This window comes from Cnephaeus nilssonii (genome assembly GCF_951640355.1).
Source record: "Cnephaeus nilssonii genome assembly, chromosome: 2".
In the NCBI taxonomy this organism is placed as follows: Eukaryota; Metazoa; Chordata; class Mammalia; order Chiroptera; family Vespertilionidae; genus Cnephaeus; species Cnephaeus nilssonii.
Window position 1 is genome coordinate 51,916,784 of NC_137073.1, and position 14,267 is coordinate 51,931,050.

The window sequence follows — 14,267 nt, forward strand, 5'->3', positions numbered from 1 at the left end:
TTATTGTAAGGTAATTTTGGTTCTGAAATATTTTAGAATGTCTGAAAACATGCATAAAGTGTTTTTAACACTCATTCTATTGTATCCTAAAGGAAAATCTGAATCCTTAGAAAACTATGCTAACTGTTCTGACTTATATAAAGCATAAAATTGATGGGGTAGAAGACAGATTTGGCCATACCTTTTTTACAACATATCTAAACTTTACTGTGTTATAATTTATTTCTTTAAAGTATTCCTGAACAAATAGTATTTATATCACATTATCAGTATTTGTTTCTTTACACTAATTTATTTTTGGTAAAATTATTTACCTGGAACTAAAATAAAAATAAGTAATTTCAAATTAAGCCATGGCTGAAAAGGAAGTAGATTATGTGATTGCCTAGTGACTGTGTGAACAGAACTTAACATGTAACACAGCTTCTTTCTTATTTTCCTTTGTTTAAAGGAGAAAAGAAGATCCTGACCTCAGATTTACCCTCTAAAAGAGTTTTCTGTTCAAAAGCTTCTACAAAAGTAAGGAAGTCAGCTTTCCTTATTCTTTTTATGGGAAATTGACCTACAAGGCCATCTTTGTAATTACATAACCCCCAACGAAGACTGCACAGCTTTCTGCTTAGGTGATCTCACCCAATAGACAATTATGTATAAACATGGATGCAATATTTAACTTACGGATATGATTTGATATCAAACACCAGAGAATGATGGCTGTTAGAATACCACATTTGAGCAAGTAAAATAGTAAAGCACATAGTGAGTGTACATCCATTTGAGTAGAAAATTTATAATTTAGTTTGGGCATATGAAAGGAATATTTATGTAGTACATTTATAATTTAGTTTGGACATATAAAAGGAATATTTGTGTGGCTTTCCAAATGCAAAATTACATTTATTTGTGTAATTTCTCTGAGTATTTATATTCCATCTCTTTTCTTCATTCTTAAAAATAAGTGAATTTTCACTGTTGTCACATTTGAGGCTTAAATATAAGGAATATAACACTTGCATTCTAATTTTTGCATATATTGTAAATGTGTCTGGTATTTACAGCAAATACTGTGTATCCTTTTATGAGTAAAACATACTGAACATTGCATGTATGATGTGGTGACTTTATAACTTAGGGGTTCTTTGGGGCTTCTGTGACTTTGGAAATGCTTACATTCAGGCCTTAATGTTGCATTAGCTGGCATGTTTTCCTTCTGATGTACATAGGCTCTGTTGTATAAACTAATCTTTGCTTGTTTTCTACTCTGTGATCTTTCCACACCATATTTCATTGATCAGTTAGTGTCAAGGAGTCAAATCAGATTAAAATTAATTCTCATGTGTATATTGTGAAAATTTGTGACTAGTATGATTTTGTTTGTTTCTTTTTTGGTTTCCAAAAATTTGTGCTAGTGTGTTTTTTTGTTGTTGTTTTTCCCTTTAAGTAATATTGATCAGTTACTGGTTAAACTAACTGCTACAGATTTCTCTTTAATAAGCCACATGTTATATTTAGGCAGTATTAAGAGAGGTTGGTTTTCTTCTCCTAGATGGCAGTTGTCCTAAAGAAAATATTTCTTCTTTGCCTGTTAAGATTTAGCTATTATCTGCCAGTTGTTAGGCAGTTTTGGTTCCAAACTCAACCAGCAGCGTTGAGAGCTGAACTTAAGATAGCTGTTGTACTTTTTGCTTTCCATCTGTTTCTGTCCTTCATTCTTGGCTCCCTGTTATCTATAAACAGCTGCTATGAAGGAAGAAAGTTAAATAAGAGTTGGATTATAAAAATTTTTTTAAAGGAGATTGAGGTTTTAGGTATTTTCATTGTAACAAGCTGATAAAAGCTGAGGCTGACAAGTTATTACAACAAAATATTGTTTGATCAGATTTTGGATCCTTTTGAAAAAGTTAAGACTACATGAAGGTAAATTAGAAATAAGTATAAATAATAAAAATGTTTTTTCCCTTATTTCTCTATTATATGTTAAGTGACTTGACCTAATAATTTTTTTTTTACATTTTCTTCTTGTAATATAAATGCTGATATTTAAAGATAGATCCATGTGGTTTTCTTTTGTGTTGCTTAGTTGTTTATCTGTAAGCTAACTAACTCAAGATTATTTGTGATCTGGATTTATATATAAGCTGTTAAATATGTATGAACTGTTTGAATGGAATGCAAGTTTTTCAAAAGCCCAGGTCTAAATGTAATGATTGATTTATTGTTCTACAACTCCACTCTTATCATTTTCTGTAAATCATAAACAATAAACAGGATATACTCAGTGGTCATTTCTAATATTTAATTGTGCAGTCGTATCACTTCTATAATGTAACCCCTGGAGGATTTAGCATTAATGGCAAAGGATACAGCTGTCAAGGAAGTCTGGAGCAGGCTCCAAAGCACATGATTTTATAGTCCTTGAACTGTGATCTAAGAAGGCCCAGCTGTATAGAAGTGGCTGGTGGACTTCTTCTAGGAAGGGCTCTGAAGTAGTCCTCCTCTCCCCTGCCCAACCATCATAGCAGTCCTGTGTGTTCAGCAGAGCCTGACTTCCACACTAACTCAGGACTACAGACACCCTCAAAGTTCCAGGATGGACACTGCCTCGATTCAGTGGCTTCACTAAATCAGGTATGGCATTATTGTCAAATATACCTGTTTAGGAGGATTCCTCATGCTTTCCAGAAGGTTCAAAAACCTCACCCATTTCAGAAGGGTAAACTGAGATCATGTCTGCATTAAATTAGAAAACTATAATTATTTTGATTCTCCCTTAATACAATAAACATTTTCTAGAAAGATGTAGTTACAGAACCAGAAACAGCAATGGCACACCTCTTTCTAGTGCCAAAATCCATTTATAATTGTGTCATATATTTTTGAAGCCACTGCTTCCAGAGTTGGAGTCACTCAGCATTCCCTACAAGGGATGGATTTTGTTGTTAGAATTGTCACCCAAATGACTTTGTAAATAGCACGCGTGTGAAATTAAATAGAAAGGTTCTGTCTCTTGTGTATTGCCACCTCTTCATGTCTTCCTTCAGGCTTCACACTTTCCTCAGATCTTTCCTGGTAACTATTCCAGACCAGCCTGTCATTGACTATTTCAGTCCCTCTCTTACAATATGGTGCTCAGGCCGTAGCCAGTTTGGCCTGTGGACTGAAGGGTCCTAGGTTCAATTCCTGGCCAGGGCACATGCCTGGGTTGTGTGCTCAATCCCCAATGGGGGTCATTCAGGAGGCAGCCAGTCAATGGTTCTCTCTCATCACTGATGTTTTATCTCTCTCTTTCTCCCTCCCCCTTCCTCTCTGAAATCAATAAAAATACATAATATATATATATAGTGCTCAGAACTAAACACCATTCCTCTGTAGTCTGACTAGAGCTGGGCCCAGGAGCATTACGCCAACTTCAGAGTGATTCTCCTATGACTGGTCTGTGTTGGTATTTTCATTACTTGGCAGGCATATCACATTGTCTCTTGTGAGCTTTACAGGCATTGGTAAGTCAAGTCCATTCCTAATACTTAATTCATCCTTACCAAGTTTAACTTATAAAGGTCCTTATGATTCTTCCTCTTAGCCTCAGTCCAATTTTGATGAAGCATGCCTTTGGTATTTAGTGGTGATGTCCAAGTCATTGATAAATATTGACCAGAACAGGATGAATGCCACCATAGACTGTCCTCTAGGTGACTTTGATCCATTAGTCAGTACTTTGAATATAGTTGTTGAAGCAACTACCAGTCACTTAAATGCTCATGTTTCTTCCATCTTTCCTAAAACGACACTAAGAAATTTTATTGTGTTCGGCCAACAGGCAGATTACACGGTATATGGAAATAGCCTTGCCTGCTAGTATATTAAATCAAGAAAGGAAATGAAGTTAGCAGGAAATGCCTCATTCTTAGTGAAACCACCTCCTTTTCCAACTGCTCACAGGCCATCTCTTTATTAATCTGACCTACAATTTGATAAGTGATCATTGTCGAGCTCATTTTTCTAATTTTTAGAGTCTACTTTTTTTCCTCTCAAAAATGTGATATTTGAAGTAATATGACCTTGACAAGTCACTTAATCCTCTCTGCTTCTGTTTTCTCTATAAAATAATGAATCTAAATTACCACTGGTTTGTGCATGAATAAAGTTTTTAATAAATGTTCTTTGGTTTGTGTTCATCCTTGTTTGATTTTAACACTACCTTTAGGGTTGTTTAACATTTCAGATGAAAACCTAAAAACTATCTTAGTCCCTTCTCAGGAGTTAAAAGAATTTGGAATTTGACAGGTGATCTCTATTAAATCACTAGAGGACCGGTGCATGAAATTCATGCACTTGGGGGGGTGTCCCTCAGCCTGGCCTGTGCTCTCACAGGCCGGGAGCCCTCAAGGGATGTCCGATTGACGTCTTAGGACATCCTTAGCACTGCCGCGGAGGTGGGAGAGGCTCCCACCACCACCGCTGCGCTCGCCAGCCGTGAGCCCGGCTTCTGGCTGAGCGGCGCTCCCCCTGTGGTAGTGCACTGACCACCAGGGGGCAGCTTCTGCATTGAGCCTCTGTCCCCTGGTGGTCAGTGTGCGTCATAGCGACTGGTCATTCTGCTGTTTGGTCGATTTGCATATTAGCCTTTTATTATATAGGATAATAAATAAAATTTACTTAATAGTAATTTTGCTAAAAGATGACATGCCTGTATGTGGCAACTTATTGCATCTTGGTTATAATTAGTATATAGTTTTAATAGTGGAAAGTGAAAGGAGAGATCTTTATGTCTTTTTTATTTTTTTAGAAAGATACTACCTCATAATCATTCACTGTAACAGAAATTCTCCACAAAGTTCTCCTTTCTTTTCCTGTGATTATAACACAGTATTTCTTCTTAATAAGATTCATTGAAAAATGTATTTTTACATTATAAGATTAGTTCCCATTTATGAAGTGCTAAATATTAGACATCGTGTTAGGCTGTTTTAGCTAATAATTCATAATGAATCTGAAGTTGTCCCAACTTTACAAATAAAAATTTGAGTCCTGGTTCTTAAGGCAGAGCCTGAGGGTTCTTTCTGGTTCATGCCACCTTCCTAGGTAGGAGCATGCTATCTGATCAACGTTAATATTTAAGTTTTTTGAGATATAGTCTGAGTTTTAAAAACGGGGGTGGGGAGTTTTCAAATTTCTTTTAAAATACTTTGTTAGTATTTACTTATTTTGCTAAATTGCTAACAAAACTATTTTGTTAGTGTTTACTTATTTTGCTAAATTGCTATAAAGAGGCATGTTTGCCTTAATATACCCCTGATCAAAGTTCTAATGGACTGGTTAGTGAAGGTTCTTAGTCACCACTAAAATCTCATGAGAACTACTTTTGCCTGATGATTTGGGATCCTTAAATTATTCTGCAGAGACTCTCTGTGCCCTGATAGGTGTATGACATCCAACCAGTGAGACCTCACTAGTGCAGACACCTAGACAGGTGCTAAAGTATCTGGATTTCTTCCTTCAGAAGCCAGGGACATTTGCAGTCACTCCAAAGAGGAGAGACTCTACCCCCAAATTGTTTCATCAGTAGAAAGAGACATTTGACAGCGTTTCCTTTTGATTTCAGTCTTTAAATGCTATTTTAAATTCTTTACAGGCATTTAAAGCTATGCTCTAATTCTCTTTGTCTTTTATTCCCATTTTCTTGTTAAGAGGACCCAAGTGTTACAGACAACTGTTGTAAGGGGCTTCATTACATAACATCATACTGACTGGCCTTTGGCCTTACCAAAGAATTCCTCCTCTTGACCTAGACCCAGGATCTGTCAACCCTAGCATTGCAGTACCCTATGTTTGGTACCATTACAGAAGGTCCAAGTTTTAATTTTAGTTTAAATTCGCATTTAGGGCAGATGAACATAGGGATTGGGAGCTTTACAAAGCCAACCTTGTCTGGAAAGCAAGTTCTAGCCTAGATTGGATGATGGTGAATCACAAGTGCACACTGCCCTAGCCAGTTTGGCTCAGTGGATAGAGCATCAGCCTGGGACTGAAAAGTCCCAGGTTCATTTCTGGTCAAGGGCGTGTACCTCGGCTGCAGGCTCAATCCCCAGTAAAGGCTGTGCAGGAGGCAGCCAATCGATGATGTTCCTCTCTAATCGATGTTTCTATCTCTCTATCCCTCTCCCTCTCTAAGAAATAAATAAAAACATATTTTTTTTAAAACTGCACACCTTGGCTACACCCACATACAAACACCTGAAAGATGTTAAAAATTCTTAAATACAAATTAGCTTATGAAAATAACATATTAGGACATATCAGTGTGGCATCCTCCCTGAATCTGCTGGGAAAACGCTTTCATCAAACCTAACAAATTAACTGCATATCCTGAGCTTCTATCCATTTAAAAAATGTTTATCAAGTACCTACTCTGGCACAAAATAGTGAAACTCCCTGGCCTCCTGGAGTGTGCGTTGTAGCAAGGAGACTATTAAATGTCATGTGCCCCACACCCCCCAGCAGCTGGATTCACTGTATGGGAAGGGTTTCACCTTGGCCAGGGGCTCACAGAGCCTGAGGATAGAAACAACCAGAGCAGGGAGAAAGAGTAAGTGCTGAGCCCCCAAGGGGAGATCGTATAGCTATGTTGCTCCATCTATATAGGTTGATCTCTTAGGAGCTTATGTGCCCCAGCAGGTCATGATGATGTCTCAGAACCAGGGAAGTTTGGAAAGTGTTTCTCAGAGATGGGGCTGAGAAGAATGGACAGAAGCAAACTGAAAAGTGGTTCATCTTGTTTCCTGTGCTATATTTTTATTAATTTTCCCCTTTATTTGCTGTAGTCTAAGGCATTTACATTTAAGCATCCAGTGTATTCTCACCCAGGAAATGGAACATAGAACAGGTAATTCCAAAACATTGCATTCCTACTGGGTATGTAGCCTCTGGTGCAAAATATTTGGGTAACCTGCTGGTGGATCCGGTCTAACATACACTGAAAACTGTCTCACTAAGGGCTTGACAACGAGTAAGGGCCACTGTCAAATTGTCAGATTTGCCACATCCTGACACCCACAGCAGCTGAACAAACCATGTGAAAACGGGCTGTTTGCAGCCAGGGTGGTAAGTGCTAGGCGATGCAGCTCTTTGGATAGCCCCTGCCTACCTTAGCAGCAGCAACATGGCATAGAAAGGTGCCACATCTGGTGGGGAGGGCAGAAATGTTGCACAGCCATTTGGGTTCTTGTCTCTCCCCATTCCCACTGCTGTATAATGCATTTTCCTCCCCAAAATAAAGGCCTTGGAGAACCCCTGAGAGCTTGTTTAATCCACGTGTAGGTGAAACGTCATGAAGAGGAAGGGGAGTGCAGAGCTGCATTAGATGGCTTCACCGCAGTGCCTGCCATGGCTCTTCTACTTGAAATTTGAGCTTAGGAAGCCCCAGTCTGAGGGCTGCTGGACAAGCCTGCCTGGCCTTTTGCCCAGAGCAAGACATCTGTTATCTTGTTTAGGAAACAAATCTGTCCTCTGCCCTGGGGGTAGGGGAGGATAACATATCTGTCTTCTAAAACTTTCCTATATAAACGCTTTGAAAAGGCAGAACAAAGCTGTCAGTGCCTCTTTCTCAGAAGACTCCAGACACACAGGAAACCCAGGAATTATTTCCCAACACCTACAGACTTTGGGACACTGCAGGGCGCAGAAACCCACTCCTAGCCTGAGCTGATGAGACTGTGCTGGGAAGACTCAAGGCCCATCTATTCGGAGATTGGCCAGTGACCAAGCACTAAAGACAAGGCAGGCCAGCCAGGTACTCTCGCTAATGTTTGTTGGGAAATAAGGAATTCCCAGTAAGAAATGGGAGCTGAAGCAAAAGGGTTGCATGAGATATTAAAGTTGTGAGTAGCCAAGTCATGAGGAAGCCAAAAATAAGAGCAACTTGAAACCACCAGAAGAAATCAAGAGAGGATTGAAAGTCTGACCAGTGTGGCTCAGCGGTTGAGCGTCAACCCATGAATCAGGAGGTCACGGTTCGATTCCCCGTCAGGGCACATGCTCAGGTTGCAGGCTCCATTTCCAGTGTGAGGCGTGCAGAAGGCAGCCAATCAATGATTTTCTCTCATCGATGTTTTTCTCCCTCTCCCTCTCTCTAAAAATAAAAATAAAATTTAAAGTGGATTGGCCCTAGCTGGTTTGCTCAGTGCATAGAGCATCAGTGGACTGAAGGGTCCTGGGTTCGATTCTGGTCAAGGGCACATGCCCAGGTTGAGGCTCCATCCCCAGTGGGGGGCATGCAGGAGGCAGCCAACTAATGATTCACTCTCATCATTGATGTTTCTATCTCTCCCCTCTCCCTTTATCTCTGTAATCAATAAAAAAATATATATATTTTTTAAAGTGGATTGAAAAGGACGCCAACTGTGGTGCAGAGAAGGAAGCTGAGCCTCGTTACTGATGGAACACTAGAACATAGAAGCAGCCATTGCTGTCCTTTCCCAAGGCATCTCATCTTAACTGTCCAATACCCTCTGTCACCCACACTGTTCATGGGCATCCTTTATAATAACACATACACAGCTATTACTCCAGAGAACTTGAGTGAGTCTTTTAGTTAAGGAAACTCTGGTTATAAAGAACAGAAGAGGTGCAGAAAAGTGTAGGACAGCGAGGGAAAATTGGCTAACATTTACCGAGTGCATCCTATATGCATCTCTTTAATAGGTGGTTTTATATGCATTATTTTAGTTTATCCTAACAAAAATGCGTAGAGCTAGACTAATCTCCAAAAGGCATCAAAGAGTTGCCAAGGGTCACACAGTAAGAGAGTTGGGATCATGGTGAGTTAATATTCAAGGTAAGTACAAATAAAGTAAATTTTAGCTCCTAACCTGCAAGTTCAATAGCCTTTTATAACTTTGTTTCAATGGAGATGGAAACACTAAACATTTGGACCAAAAACTATGCAGAAATTGGTAGTTACCTGTCTTAATAACCAGAGAATAAGCCCAAAGAGGCTAAAGAAAGTAGCCTAAACATTAATTTATTCTCCTACCTGGATTAAAAATGATCTCAGCAGATGCAGACGTTTGTGTTACTCTCAAGTTCACTGCAGAGAGAAGTCTGTCTCATCCTTTTTCTCCTTGTCAGTCCCTGTGGTACCCAAAGTGCAAGTGACCACTATCCACATCTCCAAATGAGCAAGAACAGTGATGTGGTCAAAGGGAACTCTGGTGTCTCTACAGACTGGTAGCACTTGGGTGGAAAGCAGGCTGTGATTGAATAGGAGTAAATGTCAAGTACCACAGTCATGCTAAATCCACTGTACATGGTCTTGTTGTGTCCTGATTAGTCTCCGTCCCAGACAGCTAATCCTTTTGGTTAATGAATACGCACGGCCTCATCATCTCCAGTAACAGAAACCTCGGGAGGCTGGGGGAGCACTGCCAAAGCAACTTGGCAGAAGGTGCTTGTCTATTCATAGACTGCTGTGTACTTAGAACTAATGAAAAATTAACAACTAAGTTGCATATATATATATATATTCTCTTAAGGAGCAGGCAGTGGCTGGCACAGCCAGACACGTTGGAGCTAGAACTTGAATTCAGGTCTGACTACAACCGCGGTTTCCCCGCTCCCCAGCAGCTAGATTCCTGCTTTCTCACCCTGTGTAATCCTGGGTGAGTCAAGGCAGCAGCTAAGTTTAGATCAAAAATAGGTTTGTGTTTACTTACAAACCTACTCTGTGCATGGGTCCTGAGCTGCCGGCGGACAAAGGGGGAAAAGAATGACAAATTAGCAGATGAAGACATTTGCTATTTTTGTCTGCTTCCATTTTGGGGTCAGTTTTAATTAGGAAAGGCTTGGGGTGGGAAGGAAGGAGAACACAGAATGGCAGAGCAGGAGAACTAGAATGAAATCCAAAATAAAAGCAAACATCAGTGGTTCTCTAGCTTCTACCAACTGGAACTTTCTCAGCAGATACCTGGCACACTTGGAGAGCACAAATGTTAAACTCAGAGATTTTAAAATAGAAATGTCAATGTTTTTTTAATTAACATTTAAAAGTATATGAGAAATTACAAGAATACATAACAAACCCCTACTGACTCGTCATCTGTAGTGGATTTGATAATTTAAGAATTATTAACATTTTTACCATATTGGCAAAAAAAATGCACATATGTATATTTATGTATATATGGTTTTTCCCTTTCCTCAAAAAAAGGGCATTGTTCCCTAGGAAAGCTGTTTTGATTTCAACCTTCACTCCCTGACTCCTCAGAGGCCCTCCTGAAACCACGTAGGTCTCCTGTGGTCAAGGATGTACATAGGCTTTGCCTAACTTGTCAACTCGGATCAGCTGGCTGGAGGAAGTCCTGCAAGCTCAGAGAGAGAGACTGGGAATGTATAAGGTGTCCCTGCTCACAGTTCACAGCTCTCTCCATGGTCCCCCAACACCTCTGTTTGCTGTGGTCTGGATGGGTCTCAACTGCTCAGGCAGCGGCTAGATCAGCTTCCTTCCCTGCAGGCTTTCAGGGACTGCGTTGCTATAATGCCGAGCTTCCAAGTCACTGTAAAAGGTGAGTCACACTCTGTTCTTCATCATAATTCATGTCTTAAAAAAATTAGACTTTTCCCTTCTCTGGTTAGACCCTGCAGAAACGTCTGCAGTCTGACCTCCCACCTGTTTGCCACTGTAGGCCACCCTGGGAAGTCTGCGGGAGGCTCCGGGAAGCAGCGCTGGCTTGGAGGTCAGGCTCATTTCCTCTCTTCTCGCCGGGTCTCCCCTGCCTTTGCATTTCTGAGAGCTTCCTTTGCAGCAGGCCCTCTATTAAAATGAAAGTACAGGATGAAATTTTGAGCTTTGTAAGGATGACAACATTGATTAATAATCCCGAGGACCGGTGATTGCTTCATGGTCCTGAAGTAAGAAACCTGCTGGGTATAAATAAATAAATCACAAGGAAGGGAACATTTTGTCTTGTAAATTGAGTAACAGCCTTCCCTAGTGACCTGCTAATGTCAGGTGTCTACAGAAGTGAGGATCAGCTTCTTTGCACCCTAGCAGAGTATTTTCCTTTCAAATGGCAACACAGATTTAGGCTTGTTCTCTGCAGACGTTCTTGAGCCTGGAAAGGGGGAAGCTTAAGGCAGTATTTGCACACGCCAGTTACTCCAGAGGTGACAGGCACTAGCCTTTTCTAACCCTCCTTCCCTCCCTCCCTGCTCTCCTTCCTTCACCCATTTCCTTCATCAGCCAAAGTTTAAATCCTAAATCCCACAGTACCAGCCATGAAGTCTTAGGCAGTTTACTTGGCCTCCATGTCGTCTCATCTATAAAACAGATACAGGTGGTACTTCTTTCTCTCCGTACACAAGCACCGAGGAGCCTCTCAGGTTCAGGTGGGAACACTTCTCCCTCATTCTCCATGTTTCCCTCCAGGTGTAGGGAATGCCACCGCTGAGACACTGGGGCCCCTGGCCACCCTTACTTGCTGGCGAGGCGTCACCCGGTTGGGATTGGGGTGAGTAAACTGGCCTGCTTGTCGTAGCTTCTTTTCCTCTTTTACAAGTGAGCAGTTGCCTCTGCTTTCCCAAGGGCAGCCCTCCTGTGAGACCCACTCTGGCTGTGCTGGACAAAGGCTCAGTCAGGATGAGTCCCAAGTTCACTGTTGGGGACAGCAGCGCTGCCCTTAGGCCCGCCCGCCCTGTGCCACCGGCCGGGCTCCTGCACCTTGGAGCTCCTGCCTCAAAATGTTCCAGGCCCCCCTCCTGGGCCTGGGAGTGGCTGGACCGGCAGTGAGTCTGGGCGGAGATCAGTGCCTTCATCCTATGTGCCTTTGGGGTGCTCTCTCACCCGGTATCCCAGGACTCTCACCTGAGGGTTATTCTGGGGTCCCGTGGCCACGCTGTGGTTCCAGGAAGGTGACTTGGTCAGCAACTCTCCCACTGACTGGCAGCGTTTTTCTTTCACAAGAGCGGGCAAGATTAGGCTCCCAGAGTTACTGGGTTGGCGTGTCTCTCACATCAGAAACAAGCACATGCAGGTCTTGACTGGAGCTGCATGTGTGGGTCCATGTCATGACATGCCTCCTGCTCTGTGGCACTCCAGGTGAAGCCAGCAGGTGTCCTGTACCCTTTCCACCCACCGCTGGCACCGGGGCAGTTACCCAGCCCCAGCGGGCGGTCTCCGGGGTGGCTGTGCCCCTCTCTTCTGAGGACACTTGGGACCATTGCTCCCCAACACCAGCCGGCCCTTCCCATCCGTGTCCTCCGCTGCCTCCAGTCATGGTGACATGCTGCGCTCAGGTTGGTCTTAAACTATGCTGGAGGAGGACTGGCATTTCTTGTACAAAAGGAACTGGTTTTCTCCCTCCATCCACTGCCCCTCCCTGATGATATGATGGTAGAAGAAGACAGGGAAAGAGATCACATTCTAGGAATGTAGTGACTACAGCCTAAGAAGGTCAAGAGAGGGTGTAGCTGGAAGATCCGCTGTTTTGTTTATGCTCTCAGATTTAGGACAGTAGATTTAAAGTATCTAGAAAATAAATTCTTGTACCCATTTTCCTTCATACTCTGGGTAAGACTTGCATATGTGGTCATCAGTGGTAGTCACTGGAAGCTGGTATGCACAGATGGCTGGTCAGCATTAAATAAATGGAATTAGGAGACTGCAGAGGCAAGGTGACCTCTATTGTTTCAATACAAGCAGGTCCTGAAAGGCCATGGCATTGCGTGTAATAATACTACTGCATTTTCTCACTGTGGGAGATATGAAATCAGCCCAGAAAGTGCATGTAATAGTAAAAAACATGAATAATGGTTCCTGGGCCTGGACAGGAGAAATAGTGCCTGGATAATATGAAAAATCTTCACCAGCACTGATGGTACCATAAACAAATATGTAAATGTATCTTCTTTGCTCATTATTTGTTCTAAATCTTGACTGATAAATCACCAGACCTCACATGTGCCCATGGGTTCTATGATATAGTTTTTAATTAAATTATTTGTACAGACAAGGGCCCAACAAAAACATTTTCCAGGGCCTTGCACACCCTATACTAATACAGAATTATTAACAATAGTCACTATGCTGTACATTACTTCCCCTCGACTTGTTTATTCTATAACTGGAAGTTCGTACCTTTTGACCACTTTCACCCATTTTGTCCACCTCCATCTGCACCCCTGCTTCTGGCAACGACCAATCTGTTCTCTGTATCTGTGAGCTTGGTTGTTTGCTTGTTTAGATTCCACATCTAAGTGAGATCATATAGTATTTGTCTTTTTCTGACATTTCATTTAGCATAATGCTCTCAAAGTCTATTCATGTTGGTGCAAAACACAAGATTTTCTTCTTTTTATGGCTGAATAGTATTCCATTGTATGTATGTACCACAACTGTTTCATTCATTCATTCATCATTCAACATTTAGGTTGTTTCTATATTATGGCTATTGTAAATAATGCTGCAATAAACATGGCATGCGTATATCTTTTTGAATTGTTGAACTTGGTTAAGTAGTATTTTGTTGAAAATCTTTGCATCGATGTTCATGAGTAGTAATGGCCTGTAATTTTCCCTTTTTTGTGGTGTTCATATCTGGTTTCGGTATTGGGGCAATGCTGACCTTGTAAAATGCGTTTGGAAGTGTTCTCTTCTGGTTTTTGGGAGAGTTTGAGGAGGAGTGGTATTAATTCTACTTTGAATGTTTGGTAGCAGCCAAGGAGGCCAGGCTCATGAGCCAGGAGCCCCCTGAAATGTTTGTACAGTTGTCCACTATGGAGTGCAATTGGTGTAGAGGAACCGAGCTGATGTGCTCCTACGATTAGGCCAACAATGCTGGTTCCCAGTCCAGTTGTCTCCTTTACCCGTGAAGGGGAAAGCACTTCCTGGCTGCTCCTTTATAGGTGTTCACAATTCCTTCGCCCATTTCCCTCAACAGAAAGCATAGAGAAGACCAGGCAACCACCTGGTAACTCTCAAAATTTCCTTCTCTTTCCTTCTTTCTGATCAAAGAGAATGATTCATTTTTACTACCAAAACTATCTTTAAAAGGACAAAAATTTTACTTAAAAAAATCTAAAGGCCTACCTCTTCCCTTCCTAAACAATTTAGTGCTCAAGCCATTAGGTAAGGCCAAGTGAGGAAGGTACAGGTGCTGGGGCAAGGGGACCATGGTGGCTCATTTTGGGTGCCGGCATCTAAGCAGGCATCTCCATGGTGAGGCAGCATAACATGACATATTCAAGTCCCATAAGGGTGCGGTATTGGAGTCCAA

General features: G+C 41.6%; 1 protein-coding gene across 1 annotated transcript in view; it reads left to right on the forward strand.

The window, feature by feature from the left end:
- PJA2 (praja ring finger ubiquitin ligase 2) overlaps nucleotides 1–10,808 on the forward strand; it is a 73,285-nt gene extending 62,477 nt beyond the window's left edge. Inside the window, exon 11 of the mRNA XM_079793374.1 lies at nucleotides 452–10,808. The gene's annotated coding sequence lies outside the window, so the exon portion shown is untranslated. The remainder of the gene's footprint in view (nucleotides 1–451) is intronic.
- The last annotated feature ends 3,459 nt before the right edge of the window (nucleotides 10,809–14,267 follow it).